Source organism: Microcebus murinus, chromosome 8, assembly GCF_040939455.1.
Source record: "Microcebus murinus isolate Inina chromosome 8, M.murinus_Inina_mat1.0, whole genome shotgun sequence".
NCBI lineage: Eukaryota > Metazoa > Chordata > Mammalia > Primates > Cheirogaleidae > Microcebus > Microcebus murinus.
Window position 1 is genome coordinate 70,526,607 of NC_134111.1, and position 13,498 is coordinate 70,540,104.

Below are 13,498 nucleotides of genomic sequence, written 5' to 3' on the forward strand. Positions count from 1 at the left end.
GGTGATCATTTTATAATGTATATGTATATCAAAATGTCAAACTGTACACCTTATAAATAACAATTTCTATTCATCAATTATACCCCAATAAAACTGAAACAAAAGTTATTAGAAAAAAAGAAGGAAACAGATGTAGAAATAAAAATAAACCATTAGATTTATTAATCTAATTTTCAATCATCTAAAAGCAAAACAACATTTTTCAATTATACAGAAAAAAGCAGCAACAAGAAAATTTAAGTGGCACACCAGAAAATATATATTTAACATAAGACAAGGCAGTAATGGAAGACTCAGGACACAAGATACATAGAAGACAAATAGCAAAGATGCAGACATAAAACTTACCTGATTATTAGTAATTACACTAAATTTAAATGAATTAAACAATCTTGTCAAAAGACAGCGATTAGCAGAAAATACCTCTTAGATGATCCAACTATACGCTGTCTACAAGCAACACTTTATAGTCAAAGATACAAGTAGGATGAAAGTGTAAAAAAAGAAAAAATAAACCATATTTTATGGGCTGAATTGTGTCCCCCATCCCTCCAATTCATATGTTGAAGCCCTAACCCCATGTAGCTCAAAATGTGACTGAATTTAGAGATAGGACCTTTAAGAGGTAATTAAATAATGAGGCCATTAGGATGGGCCCTAATCTAATCTTACAAGAAGAGGAAATTTGGACACACAGGGTCACCAGAGATGCACAGTCACAGAGAAAAGACCATGTGAGGACACAGCAAAAAGGTGGCCAAGGAAAGAAGCCTCAGAAGAAACAAAACCTGCCAACACCTTGAACTTATTTATACTTCTAGCCTCCAGAATGGGAGAAAATAAATTTCTCTGTTTAAATCATCCAGACTGTGGTCCTTTGTTATAACAGTCCTAGTAAACTAATACACCATGCAAAAAATAACCAAAAAAGGATTTGGACTGATAATACTAATATCAGACAAAATAGACTTTAAAACAAAAATTGTTACTAGAGATAAAGAAGAATATTTTGTAATAATAAAAGGATAAATTCAAAAGAAAGACAAAAAGATTATAAACATATATGCACATAACAACAAGGTTGCAAAATACCTGGGCAAAATCTGACAGAGTTAAAGGGAGAAATAGACAATTTAACAACAGAGACATCAATATCCAAATTTTCATAGTGGATAGAACAACTAGACAAAAGATCAACAAGAACAATTAGAATACCAAAAGCGGGTCTTTCCCCACTCATGGAGACTGACCTGTTAAAAATAAATAAATAAATAATAGAATACCAAAAGCATAAGGAACATCATTTTAAAAAAAGAATAAATTAGATTTCATCACTTACAAATTTCTGCTTCAAAAGACACTATCAATAAAGTGAAAAGACAATTCACAAAATGGGAGAAAATATTTGCAAGGCATATGTGTCAAAAGGGTCTAGTATCCAAAGTATAAAGAACTCTTACAACTCATAATAAGAAGATAAATAACACTACTTTTTAAATTAGCAAAGGATTCGAATAGACATTTCTTCAAAAAAGATAAATGCTAAATGACCAATAAGCACATGAAAAGATACTCAACATCATTAGTCATTATGGAAATGAAAATCAGAACCACAATGAAACACTACTTAACAACCACCAGAAGAGCTAAACGAAAAATAATAACAAGTGTTGGGAAAGATGTGGAGAAATTGGAACCCTCATACATTGTTGACTGGAATGTGAAATGGTGCACCTACTTTGGAAAACTATTTAGCAGGTCCTCAAAACACAGAACTACCATATGATCCACAATGCCACTCCTGAGTATATACCCAAGAGAACTGAAAACACATCCACGCAAAAACATTTACACAAATGTTCATGGCAGCATTACTCATAATAATTAAAAAGTGAGAACAACCCGTTGTCCATCAACTGATGAATGTATAAACACAACAAACCAAATTCAGAAAATCTTTAACAAATAATACCATAAATAGCAAATCTTTACAAAGAATTTTGATTCCTTCCCCTAGTTTTCAATCTCAAAATGTGTGCTAATTTTACCACAACAAACTTTTCATTGAAACTAAAAAAAACTTTCAATATCAGCAGCCACCCAAATTCAATAACCAGATGCAGAAAATAAATTAACTCAAATTCTAGCTACAGTCACAATTCTCTTCCAGCACAAGAAGGTCCAGGTTGTGGTCTGGCCTTCCAACCCTGACTGCCCTGCTGCAGGGTGTGATCCTAGCTTGGGTGTGCCAAGTACCTTCCGTGTCTCCATTTTCTCACCCTTGCCCCAGCACCATGCTTATCTCCCTGAAAGTTTTTACAGGACCTCACTTTGATTCCTTTGGGCACCTAACCTTTTCTTCAAACATGACTGAGGTTCTTCAGAGATCACATATTTTAAGTCAGCCATCAAAGCAAATGCAGATCCCTTCTTTTACGTATTTTTATTTATTTTACTTAGTAAAGATCCATAAAAATTCCCTCCGCCTGTATCTGGTGCCCTGCACTGAAGAAGCCAGGTACTGACACCATCTCATTCTTTCCGCTGATCCAGAAAAGGAGTTGCAAACCAGATGCAGGCAGCACAGGAATTTTGTCTGGCATGAGCTGTTCTAAAAACATTTTAACTAGTTACCAACAAATTACACTCAAGAGATGTTTTACATACATACTTAGATTTTAGCTTCATTTGAAAAATCTGCACATTTGACTGTGTTGGACCCAAATTCCCACGTGGCAGGAATGAGGTGAGCTGAGTGGTGATACTTCCTTTCCCTTTGAGGAAGCATGCCTCTCTCTGACCCTCACCACTCCACAAAGTGTCCATGCACAACACATCCAGATGGTCTCACTTGTGACCTGCTGGCTCTGGAGGTGCTGGAGTTTGAGAACAGTCCAAGTTCAGACACAGAAGTTGTGTCTGATCATAAAGAGAAGATCTCTCCCCTTATCTCTTGGTTTAAGACTGCGTGGCCATGTTCATCTACCTATGCCAACCTCTCCTGGTTTCTCACTCCAATAACACTTCATCTTCCTATAATTACTATCATGCGCAACATCTAAGTATCACCTACACACTTGAATTACCTTACCCTCCAACACTCCTGCAAAGCCATCTCATGTCCTGGCGAGCTCCCACACCAACTAGTGTAATTCCAGGCCACACGGCCGAAAGCACAAAGGATCTCATTCCATTGACTGCAGACTTACTTCTCTTTGAAGATAAATTCTCCTAAATTTCTAAGTTCTGATGAGTTAAAACAATGCTTCTCAAACTTTACTGTGCATACAACTCATGAGGATCTTTGAAAAATGCAGATTGTAATTCAGTAGGTCCGGCATGAAACCTGAGATTCTACATGTCCAACAAGCTCCCATGCTGATGCTGCTGATCTGTGGACTATGAATAGCAAGGAGTCAGAAGACTCACAAAGGAAGAAGGTTTCTAAGATGAGAATTACCTGAATGAATTAGACCTCCAAGACTTGACTTTCTGCCACTTTAAAACTATAAAAATATTAATCTTTCAGCATCCTGTGCCAACTTAATATCCAATTTATATAAATAACAGTCTTTCATAATGGTCCATGAGGAAGAAACAGATTGTTCCTTTAGCCATTAGGCATTGATTATTGAATATTCACTATGTGATCAATACTGGGTATTAAACAGAGGCATCCATCAGCCAGGTTTCCATATATTTAGAGTGCTTCAAATCTACTTGGCAAAAAGACTGATGAGAAACAAAATAACTAGTATACCACCTAAAACAAGGGATGACTAAGATCTTAGTTGCTATAAAATAGTGATTTGCAGAGCATGGCACATCAGCACCTGGGTGGAAGACATCATACTAAACACACTTCCCCCATCCCTCCCAGAAGATACTCACTCCAGCCCCACCCTTAGTGTCAGCCACGCACAAATGAAGCTACACTGACTTCTAGAAATGCCTTTTCTTCAGAAGGGTAAATTGAGGAGAAAAAATTATGAAAACCACTATTGCTAAACTGCATACAGAAAGGCATGAAGACACAGGGCCTGGAAGAGTAAGTAGTAGTGGGCATTCCAGGTGGGAGGTGCTTCCTGTGGTGAAAGTACTGGGGTGGAGAAGAGTCTGGTGTATTTATGGGATGGAAAAAGACCCACTTAATTAAAGTAAACCAAAGTACTCACTCACCACCACCCAATTCTGATTGGGAAAAGCATGGAAACTATCTCCTAAGAACTTGATGACCAACTGCTAAGAATACTGAAGACATATTTCTTTACAGGAAGGCTGAACTAGTTTGCCTCTTGGGTCCTTTCCAACTTTTCCTCAACTGCAGAACAAAATCCCAATTTTACTCCAACACATAATCCTAACCCGAATCACTTGCCTTGCCTGCTGTTGACCATGGGAGACAAGTGAAGAGAATGTGAATGTGTGAAAGTCGCTAAAAATTTAAGAAAAACCCTAAATTACTGTATCAGCTGAGCCACTGCTGCTCAGCATCCCCAGCTCTTTGAGATTCTTCTTATAGGGCTCATTTTCAACTCTGTCATCAATCATCCTTGTCATTCTCCTCTGAACCCTGTCCAAATTATCCTCATCTTTCTTATACAGTCAAGAGACAAATTATCCTTCTGGTTTCCCTACTCCATCTAAAAGAAGTCTCAGTTGCACAGCTTTCTCTACCAAAGCCCCCTTCTCCAAAGCACTTACCACACTTCCAACTATGATGATTCATTTTTTACTTGTGAAACACTTCAACTATATATTCAGAAATTCATTCAGTTAAGAAGCTAACATAACAGTAACCCATATACCAACACTCAGATTTCACAAATATTAACATATCTGCCACATTTGCTTTGCAATTATATATTTATTTATTTGTTCTTATCTTTTTGCCTGTTTCCACTAGTTTCTGTTTTATCTGGGCAGGGCCATGCCTGATTACTAACCTCTTTTATACCCGTCATTTAGCATAGAGCCTAGCACATATAATGCTCTGAATGTTTGTTCAATGAATAATGCATGAATGACTTCTGTCCTAGCATTAAATAATGACCATCAAGATAAAAGAGTTACTAGACAAAAGACAATGACTATTAAAGACCAAAGAAGAAAAAGGAAATGGGTCTTTATGGAAGAATGGGGGTTTACATTTGAATGCGTGCTAGAGTGGGCTAGCTGGACAAAGTGCTAGCCCTTCCTTACCTAGAGCACCCTTTGCCTCTTCCTGCAAATAGCATATATATCTGCCTAGGCATAGTGATATAGACAATGAGCTCCTCAAATCTCTTCTAGCTCAGAGATGTCAATTCAGTGGGTTAGAGGAGGAAACAACAAAGTCAGAGAAGGAGATAGGGAATAAGAAAGGGGAATGGGTGGGGGAGGAAGTGGGGGAGGCCTAAACAAAGAGAATCCAAGACATCAGACCACGAGAGATCATTCATTCTTTTTTTCTAGATGAGGCCAAGGGCAATACAGATCATTTCCTGCAAACCTCTGAGTGTCAAGTACATTTGTCTGGAATGAAGTGAAGCCTAAAGCAAAAATGTAAGAAAGGTGATGTCCAATTGTCACATTTCTCCACCACCTCCTTCTACCCGTACTCCCTGGCACCCAATATCTTAATGCAAAATCCTAAAAGCCTGGGCTCCTCCCACTGTGGTTTGCTACAAGCTCTCAAATACCAAATATATACTTGTACCTTTTCCCCATCAAAATTTACTGGGTCTAACTTCTGCTACTTCAAGCTCTTATTCTTCTAGCAGGAAGAATAATTATTTCTTCTTCAAGAAACAATATGCATTATTATTTAAAGGTCTGTCCATTAATACTTCCTTAATTCATGGTCAATGTGGACCTCCAACTTCCTAATAAAAAAAATTTCATAGCCTAAGACTGTGATATGTTGTTTTATTTGTTAATAATTCTCCCTGCCTTCCCTGTCCTTTCCATGGTTCACTGTGGACAAAGTATATTACTGAGGATGCCACTTGATATAACAGAAATCATTTCTAATCAGTGTCATGAAGAAACATTTTTCTTGCTTCACAGATTTCTTACTCCACTGATAAAATATTATATGAGCACCTTTCCCCTATACAGCCAGCATATGTCAGCATGAAGAAGCAGTCTTAGAGTCACAGCTCATCGCTTTGCACGGCAAACTCATATACTCAGGGGACACAATTTGGTTGTACCCACAATTGTCACTCTTTCTTTTAGCATTTCCTCAAGATCAGAAGGCACTGCATCTTCTCTGTGAATTGGGTAGCATGTGGACTGGCTTCTAGGTACAACTTCTTTTCTTCAAGAAGCCATCACCTTCTTCTCTCTCCCTGAAACCAGTGCCTTGTCAGTGCCCTGGACAACTTTTTGAAGCTCATGAACAATGGTTAACCAAAGAAAAATCTCCTCCCTTATAGCATGGGTTTTCACTGATAAATGAACAAAGCATCACCAAGCATTCCTCCCTGAACAAATGCCAAAAGCTGATTCATTCTCTGCATGACATCGGTGGTTTCATCCAACCATAAAGTGAAATATCTGCTAGCATGTACTTGATAGTAATCACTCTTCCACACTCCACTCCACTGATGCTATGCAATAGCCAACTGTGTCATCTGACAAACGAATTTTTGTCAATAACTTCTGGTTTCTCTCTAAGGATAATGTTTGTCTTTAACTTTCCAGCTGATTTTCTATGTGTCTCTTCAATAATATGACTCATACTTATCTTTGCTATAAGGCTCCTTTACTGATCCTAGTAGAGTTACAGTCTCTTACCAACCTTCAGCTATATAATACATTAATTTTGTAAAGGAAAGCATTATAGTGTGCTTGTCCTAGAAAACTTCAATAGTATAACAGAGAAGCCACTGTGCTTTGTTTGAAAATGACACAAAAACATCCATGGCTTCATGCCACTACTGGACAGTCTCATAACAGGCAACGATTAGGGATTTGGTCCTAACGGGGATTAGGAGTAAATGGACAGCAAGCCCAATAAAAAAAAAGTTTTGAGACAGTCATTGTCGTATTTCCATTTGCACTTTTCAATTTCAGCTACCATTCTGAAATTGTCACTTTCACAGATTCCTTGTCTCTACACATACATATTCTCATTTTATATGCAGTGGGATTCAGTTCCCTAAATATGATTATGGCATTCCAAAAAGTAGCATTTACATTACTATTTTCATCACTATGTTTATACTTCAATAATTCCATTTTTGAACCACTGATCCATTTTTGTGAAATGGGATACAACTTAAGAGCTGGAATAACAAAAAAATGCTATTTTTATCAAATAAAGAAATAAGCAAATGATATAAAAATTATATTAACAAACATGAAGTGGACCAATAACAAAATACAAGCCATATAGACTGACCAGTGCAGTCTCTGAAGCACAAACACAATCTTAAATATTATAATGAGTTTTAAGAATATAATGTGTATCTTACTGAAATCACAATTAATCTCAAATCTCAAGGCCCCCCACATCACCTTTCTGATCTCATTTCTGACTCCACTGGTCATTCCACCCTATCACACTGGTCTTCTTGCAAACCTCTAAACACATCCAAACACATTCCTACCTCAGGACCTTTGCACTGGCTGTTCCCTCTGCCTGAAACTCTCTCCCTCAGGTATCCTCATAAGTAACTTCTCTTACCTCCTTTTAAGTCTTTGCTTAAGGTCTCTTTTTCCATGAAGCCTATTCAACTACATTTATTCTATTCTATTTCTCCTTTCTTCCAAAGCACTTATCTCCTTTTAGCATGCTATATAATTTACTTATTTGATATATTATTTCTCTCACTTCCCACCTTCCTGCCCCCAAAAGAAACTCCAGAAGGTCAGAGATCTTTGTTTTATTCATTGGTATATTCCCAGCACCTGGATCAGAGACTAACTCATGGAAGGGACTCAATAAATAATTAGTTGAATGAAGAAATGAATGAATGAATGAATTTTTTTCATTGTTTTTCCTTTCTAAACCCCAAATTGCCTATGGATCTTACTTTGAGAATTAAACAGAAAATGATAAGCCATCTAAGGTTTTTGAGCAAGAGAATTATGCTAACAGAATGCTATTACAACTAGCCAAGGTCAGGAGATGATTTAAAGTTTGAAGAAGCTGGATCCAGAGAGTTAAGAAGTCAACCAATGAAAGAGATGATGAAGGCCATGATTTTCCAATAACTCAGCCTTCCTAAGTTGTTTATTTCAACCCTACTCTCTCTCTCTCTATATATATATATAGACATAGATAGATAGATAGATAGATAGATAGATCTATAGATAGATGGATGATCAATGTTTGTGTGTACATATATGCATATACACACATAAACATATATGTTGAACAAGTCCGGAAGAAGCTAAGGACATTCTTCTTCCAACATATGGATATTCTTCATATAAAAGCTAATGAGTTTGGTCATAGTTAGAATGACCATACATCCTCATTTTCCTAGGATAGTCTCAGTTTTCACTTGTTGCCTCTTCCAGTAAGTACTGCATTTTACTCTTGAAAGTGTCCTTGTCCAGATAAAAATTACATAGTCATCCTACTTACAAAGGAGATAAATAAATTTCTTCTTATTCAGGCATGCTGACCAAGCTTTTGAGGACTTTAGCAAAGTGAGTACAGAAAGGTGACAGCCATAATTAATTTAACACCTACTAACCAGTACAGCTAGTGAGCAATTCCACAAACAGATCACTCTTTAGCAAAGGAGCACAGCAATCATTGCAGAAGCAGGTGTCACAAGCTTCATGTATCTAGCTTTGGTATAGAACCTAAACCCTCACCAGGTCATCTGCACAATCTCAAACCCATATGAGAATTTTCATCTGGTGAACAGACACACCAGTTCTCCTTCTCTGCAAGCCCTCTGTATGAAAAGCTGAGACCCAAATCCAACGCTGGAGACAGATGAGAGTACAGAAAACAAAAGCCCACCTATTATCTTCATGGCCCAGAGAGCTTGGAAACTAAGAGAATGTGGATTCAAGTCTTCACAACAACACTTGGGTTTTGGATTCCCAGTAAATCTCCAAGAACTGGACCAAACACACTAGATCTTGAAACTTGCACTGCTACCTATGTAAGAGGCACGTAACCATAGGTATGCAAACAGGTTTTGTAGAAACTGCGCTCCCAAATCACACAAGTTGTCCCAATTTGTGTGTGTCAGCCCTAGATAAATGAACAAATGTTTTTTGGGGTTTTTTTTTTTTTTTGGTTTTTTTTTTTGAGACAGGGTCTCACTCTGTCACCCAGGCTGGGGTGCAATGGTCCATCATAGTTTCACAGCTCACTGCAGCCTTGAACACCTGTGCTCAAACTACTCCTCTGGAGTAGCTGGGCCTACAAGTGCATGCCACCATGATTAGTTAAATTTTTTTTAATGTTTTGTAGATTTGAGGGTCTTGCTTTATTATCCAGGCTGGTCTCCAATTCCTGGGCTCAAGCAATCCTTCTGCCTCAGCCTCCCAAAGTGGTGAGATTACAGGAATGAGCCACTGCATCTGGCCAAATTCTTACTGTGCCTGAAGATAATAATAATATGGACTTACAGCCATGGTAGACACTTAATGACTTAAGAATACAACTATTTTATTGCCAATATGTGTAAACAGATGGCAAATAATTATCTTATTCTCCTATCTGCCTATTTCATTTTGCCTTATGCATTTTTCAGATTTAAATTTTTCTGATTTCCTACCTTTGCATTTAACAAATAAAAGACTCAAATAAAGTAAGACTCTTTCCTGCTGTCAGGAGAGAGGTGATGAAAAAAATAGTCAAGATTCTTTAATACCCAGGGTGACCACAGAATTTATCACCCAAGCCAGGAAACTTTTTAATATGAAAGGGGTTGCTTTTGATAATTAAGACAGGTCAACAGAATAAATTGGCACTGTCATAGGCAAACCAGGAGGTCCAGTCACTCTTCTAATCTCTCATTCATATCCTGAAGCAACCTCTGCCTCTGTTAGATCAACCAAACTTCAAACATAGTCCTTTCTCTTTCAGGCCAGGCCTGGCTTTTAACAACAGAGCTGGAAGGGTTTTCACTCAATGTTGCCATTCCCTAACCAACACCACGCAAAATTGGTTCCATTGCTTCTCAAGAAAGCAGGCGGCAATGCACACAAATGTGGATCCAAGCCAGGCCTACAGCAAGCCCCAGGGCAGCAGCCTCAGGTTTCTCATAAAGGGACACTTCACAACAGAGAAGGCCACCTGGGAGGAGGATACACAGATACCAGCCATAGATTTAACAAGTATTTTGAATGGTAGATTGTTTCGTTGACACCTGGGCACATTGAGAAACTGGAAAGAGCCCAAAAGTGTCCTCTCCTGCAAAACAGATCCATCCAGAAGAAAAGGCCATAGCATCTGTCCTCATCTCCAGGTAACAACTTTAGTTTCTTTGCCTTTGGTTAAGATCAGTAGTGCAAAAGCCTTTGAAAAGAGTAAGAAAATACATTTTTCTACCAAGACCACATTGCACAAGTTAAATAGCCAATGCTTACTTTTATTTCTTGCCTCCGGTTCAGACAGTAAAACATTGCTCATGTTCTTCATTATATTGAGTTCCTGTAGCTGGTAAATATTAATTTACTGGAATATTTTCCCTCACATTCAGAAAGAGGGAAGACTAACCTTGTGATCTAGCTGCAATCCACAGGGTGTAAATAATCTACAATGGCGGTAGGCACAGAAAAGCTCCAGCTGGCTTATTTCAAATGTTCAGAATGACTTTGATTTCTTCCCTGACACCACAGTCATTCATAAAGATTCACTGCCAAAGGTTGCCCGATGCTGTGATGGAAGTGACGGTAAAGAAAGGTCTTAGGCTGGTAATTCAGCATAGAAGTGGAGTATCACCTGAGAGCACAGCTGAGAGTCTGGGTGCAAATGCTGGGGGGGTTAGGGAACCACCTGTCATGGAGATGGTGAAGGAAACTGGACTCAAACGAATATGGACCAGACTACAGTCCTTCCAGCCAGGAGACATTATGAGTCCTAGGGGCCACTGGCATACAAAAATTAAGAAAGGTGCAACTGGTTTTCCCCTGAAAATGGTATGATAATTTCAAGTACAAAGACATTTTTGTTAATATAACTGTTTAAACTGTTTCACATAACCACAATTGAAGCCAAAGTGTGCCACTGTAATAATCAAAACAAATACCTCAATGATGACTTTTTTTTAATGCTCAAAAAAAGAAAAAAAAATTAACTAGTTAGGCTGCTGGATAGTAACGTTAAAATGTCTCCTTCGGAAGATCAAAATTATGTCTTTCCCACCCTCCACCCCACCCTACCCCACCTTCCAATAGTGAAGTGGGTAATTTCTGAAGAATACAATGACCCTTCATGCCTGGCTTCTCTTGTCTGCTAAGGATACCATCTGTCCCCCACACTATATAAACAATCCCTGCAGGAACCTTCTGATGACCAAACGGATCAGCAAACTCCAGATTTTCACACCCTTAATAATGTCCCCATCTAGATTAAGCTTCTTGCTTTAATAACTCCAAAGATAAACTTAATATCTGATCTTTCTTTGTAGGTAATGTGTGTGCTATTTTAAAGATAACCTCGGAATATCCAGCCATCTGTTGGGAGGAGAGAAGAGAGAAGGAGAGGAAAAAAAACGCTCTCTCTAGGCAACAGAAGAAATGAGCCCTGGAGGGAATAAGAGAAATAGTAAAAAGAAAATCGTATTTATAAGACAAATAAATACGTGAAAATTCACCAGGTCTAATAGAGACCTCTACTAAACACGCTAAAATATTTTTTACTAAATGATAAACTATGGGAAACTATTCAAGAAAAAAGACAAGTTTCACACTTTGACAAAGGTATATGCAGGAGAACTCGGAGCGTGCGTGACTCTAGGACAGTGGAAGCAGAATGCGTATCCAGGAAGGCTAAAGGCCAGCGTGAAGTTTGCCTGCTGCTCATTTCTATCTATAATGATCACCGATGCTTTTCCTTCTCCAAGTTGACTATCGATTGAGCCCTTCTAAGTCTAATCGTGAGCTCTCTGCATTGACTCCAAAGACTTCCAACTCTAAAAGAAATGTCCCCGTAAAGATGTTCTTAAAATTAATAATAATAAACAACAAAAACACCTGAGCGCTGCCGATGGAGAAGACAAGGCAGGAGAGAGCCAGACCTCTGCAGTTGCACGTCCTCGGAAACGTCTACGTCGAAATCTGCAGCCCCAGTTTCCTCCAGGCCCCAAGCTCCAGCAGAGGATGTTCACAGCACATTCCAAACCAAAAAGGAAATGAAGCCTCCTCTCCCTCAAGTGATGCTCAAATGGACCCAAAAGTCCCAGTTTCCCAGAATAAGCAAACCATCCAACACGTCCTGGCGCCTCTCATCCGCGTTTCAGGGCGGCAGAACCGAAATGTCAAATGAATGACCGCGCCGGGGCGCGAGGGACGAAAACAAAGCCACCTCCCGCCGTCCGACACTTGCGGCGCGAGGGCCGCGCACTCACCTGGGCTCGGCGCCCGCCGCCACCAGCTGCGGGTGGGGACCGGGCCGCGGGGCGGGAGGGCGCCCCCGCAGTCGCCCGGACCCGCGGCCCCGGCGCCCTCCGGCCGGTCCGTGCGCGCCCGGGGAAAGCAGGCGGCCCCGGCGCCGCCGCGCGTCGCATGCAGCTCCGGCTGCGGCGGCCGCTGCCACGGAGCCCAAGGACCCTGCGCTGCCGTCTCCGACCCGCGACCGGGAGCAGCGACCGGAGACGCGGCGCAGGAGCAGAGCGCGCGCCTCAGCGGCTCTTCCCGCCGCCTTCCGCAGCGGACCGGGTCTCGGCTCGCCTTTGTGCTGGCATCTTCCTCGCTCGCAACGACACCCGAGCTCCCGAGGCGGCTCCGCGCCGCCGCCCACCTCCGGGTTACGCCTCGTCCCCCGCGCGACCCGCCGAATGTGTCGAGTCAGCAGCGGCGGCGGCGGCGGGGACGCGCGGAGCCATGTCTCCCGCCCGCGCGCGGGAAGGCGCCGGGGGTCCGGCGCCGCCGGGAGGTTTACGGCCGAGCGCCGCGCGTCCCCGAGCCGCCCCGCAGCGCCCGGCTCCCCGCCGCTCGCTCTCCAGGCGTCGCCCGCGAGCAGCGTGCCAGGCGTCCCGCCTGCGTCGCCTCCCTCTCGCCGCTCGCGCCGGCCTCCCTCCCGCCGCCACCTTGCTCCGGCCCGGCGCGCCCGGGCGCCCGCCCCGCGCAGAGCCAAGGGTCGCCCGCTCACCTCCAGCCGGGCCGGCGCCCTCCCGCCCTCCGCGGCGGCGGCATCTGCCCGCACTGCCCTGCGGGGCGCTCGGCTGGCAGCTGCCTGCACGTCGGGGACCAGTGGAAGGGAGGCGGGGGAAAGGACAGGAGGAACAGCCAGACCTGGGCCGGCGGACCTCCCCGAGGAAGGCGCGGGAGAGCGGAGCGGGTGCGGCCGGCGAAGGACGAGTCCCGAGGCTGCGGCGGG

The 13,498-nt window shown here is 41.6% G+C and overlaps 1 protein-coding gene across 2 annotated transcripts in view; it reads right to left on the reverse strand.

The window, feature by feature from the left end:
- Window positions 1–12,615, reverse strand: part of HECW2 (HECT, C2 and WW domain containing E3 ubiquitin protein ligase 2) — a 343,662-nt gene extending 331,047 nt beyond the window's left edge. The window contains exon 1 of one of the 2 annotated variants that reach the window (XM_012776959.2): window positions 12,528–12,615. The gene's annotated coding sequence lies outside the window, so the exon portion shown is untranslated. The other variant, XM_012776958.3, reaches the window with a different exon arrangement.
- Window positions 12,616–13,498: the final 883 nt, after the last annotated feature.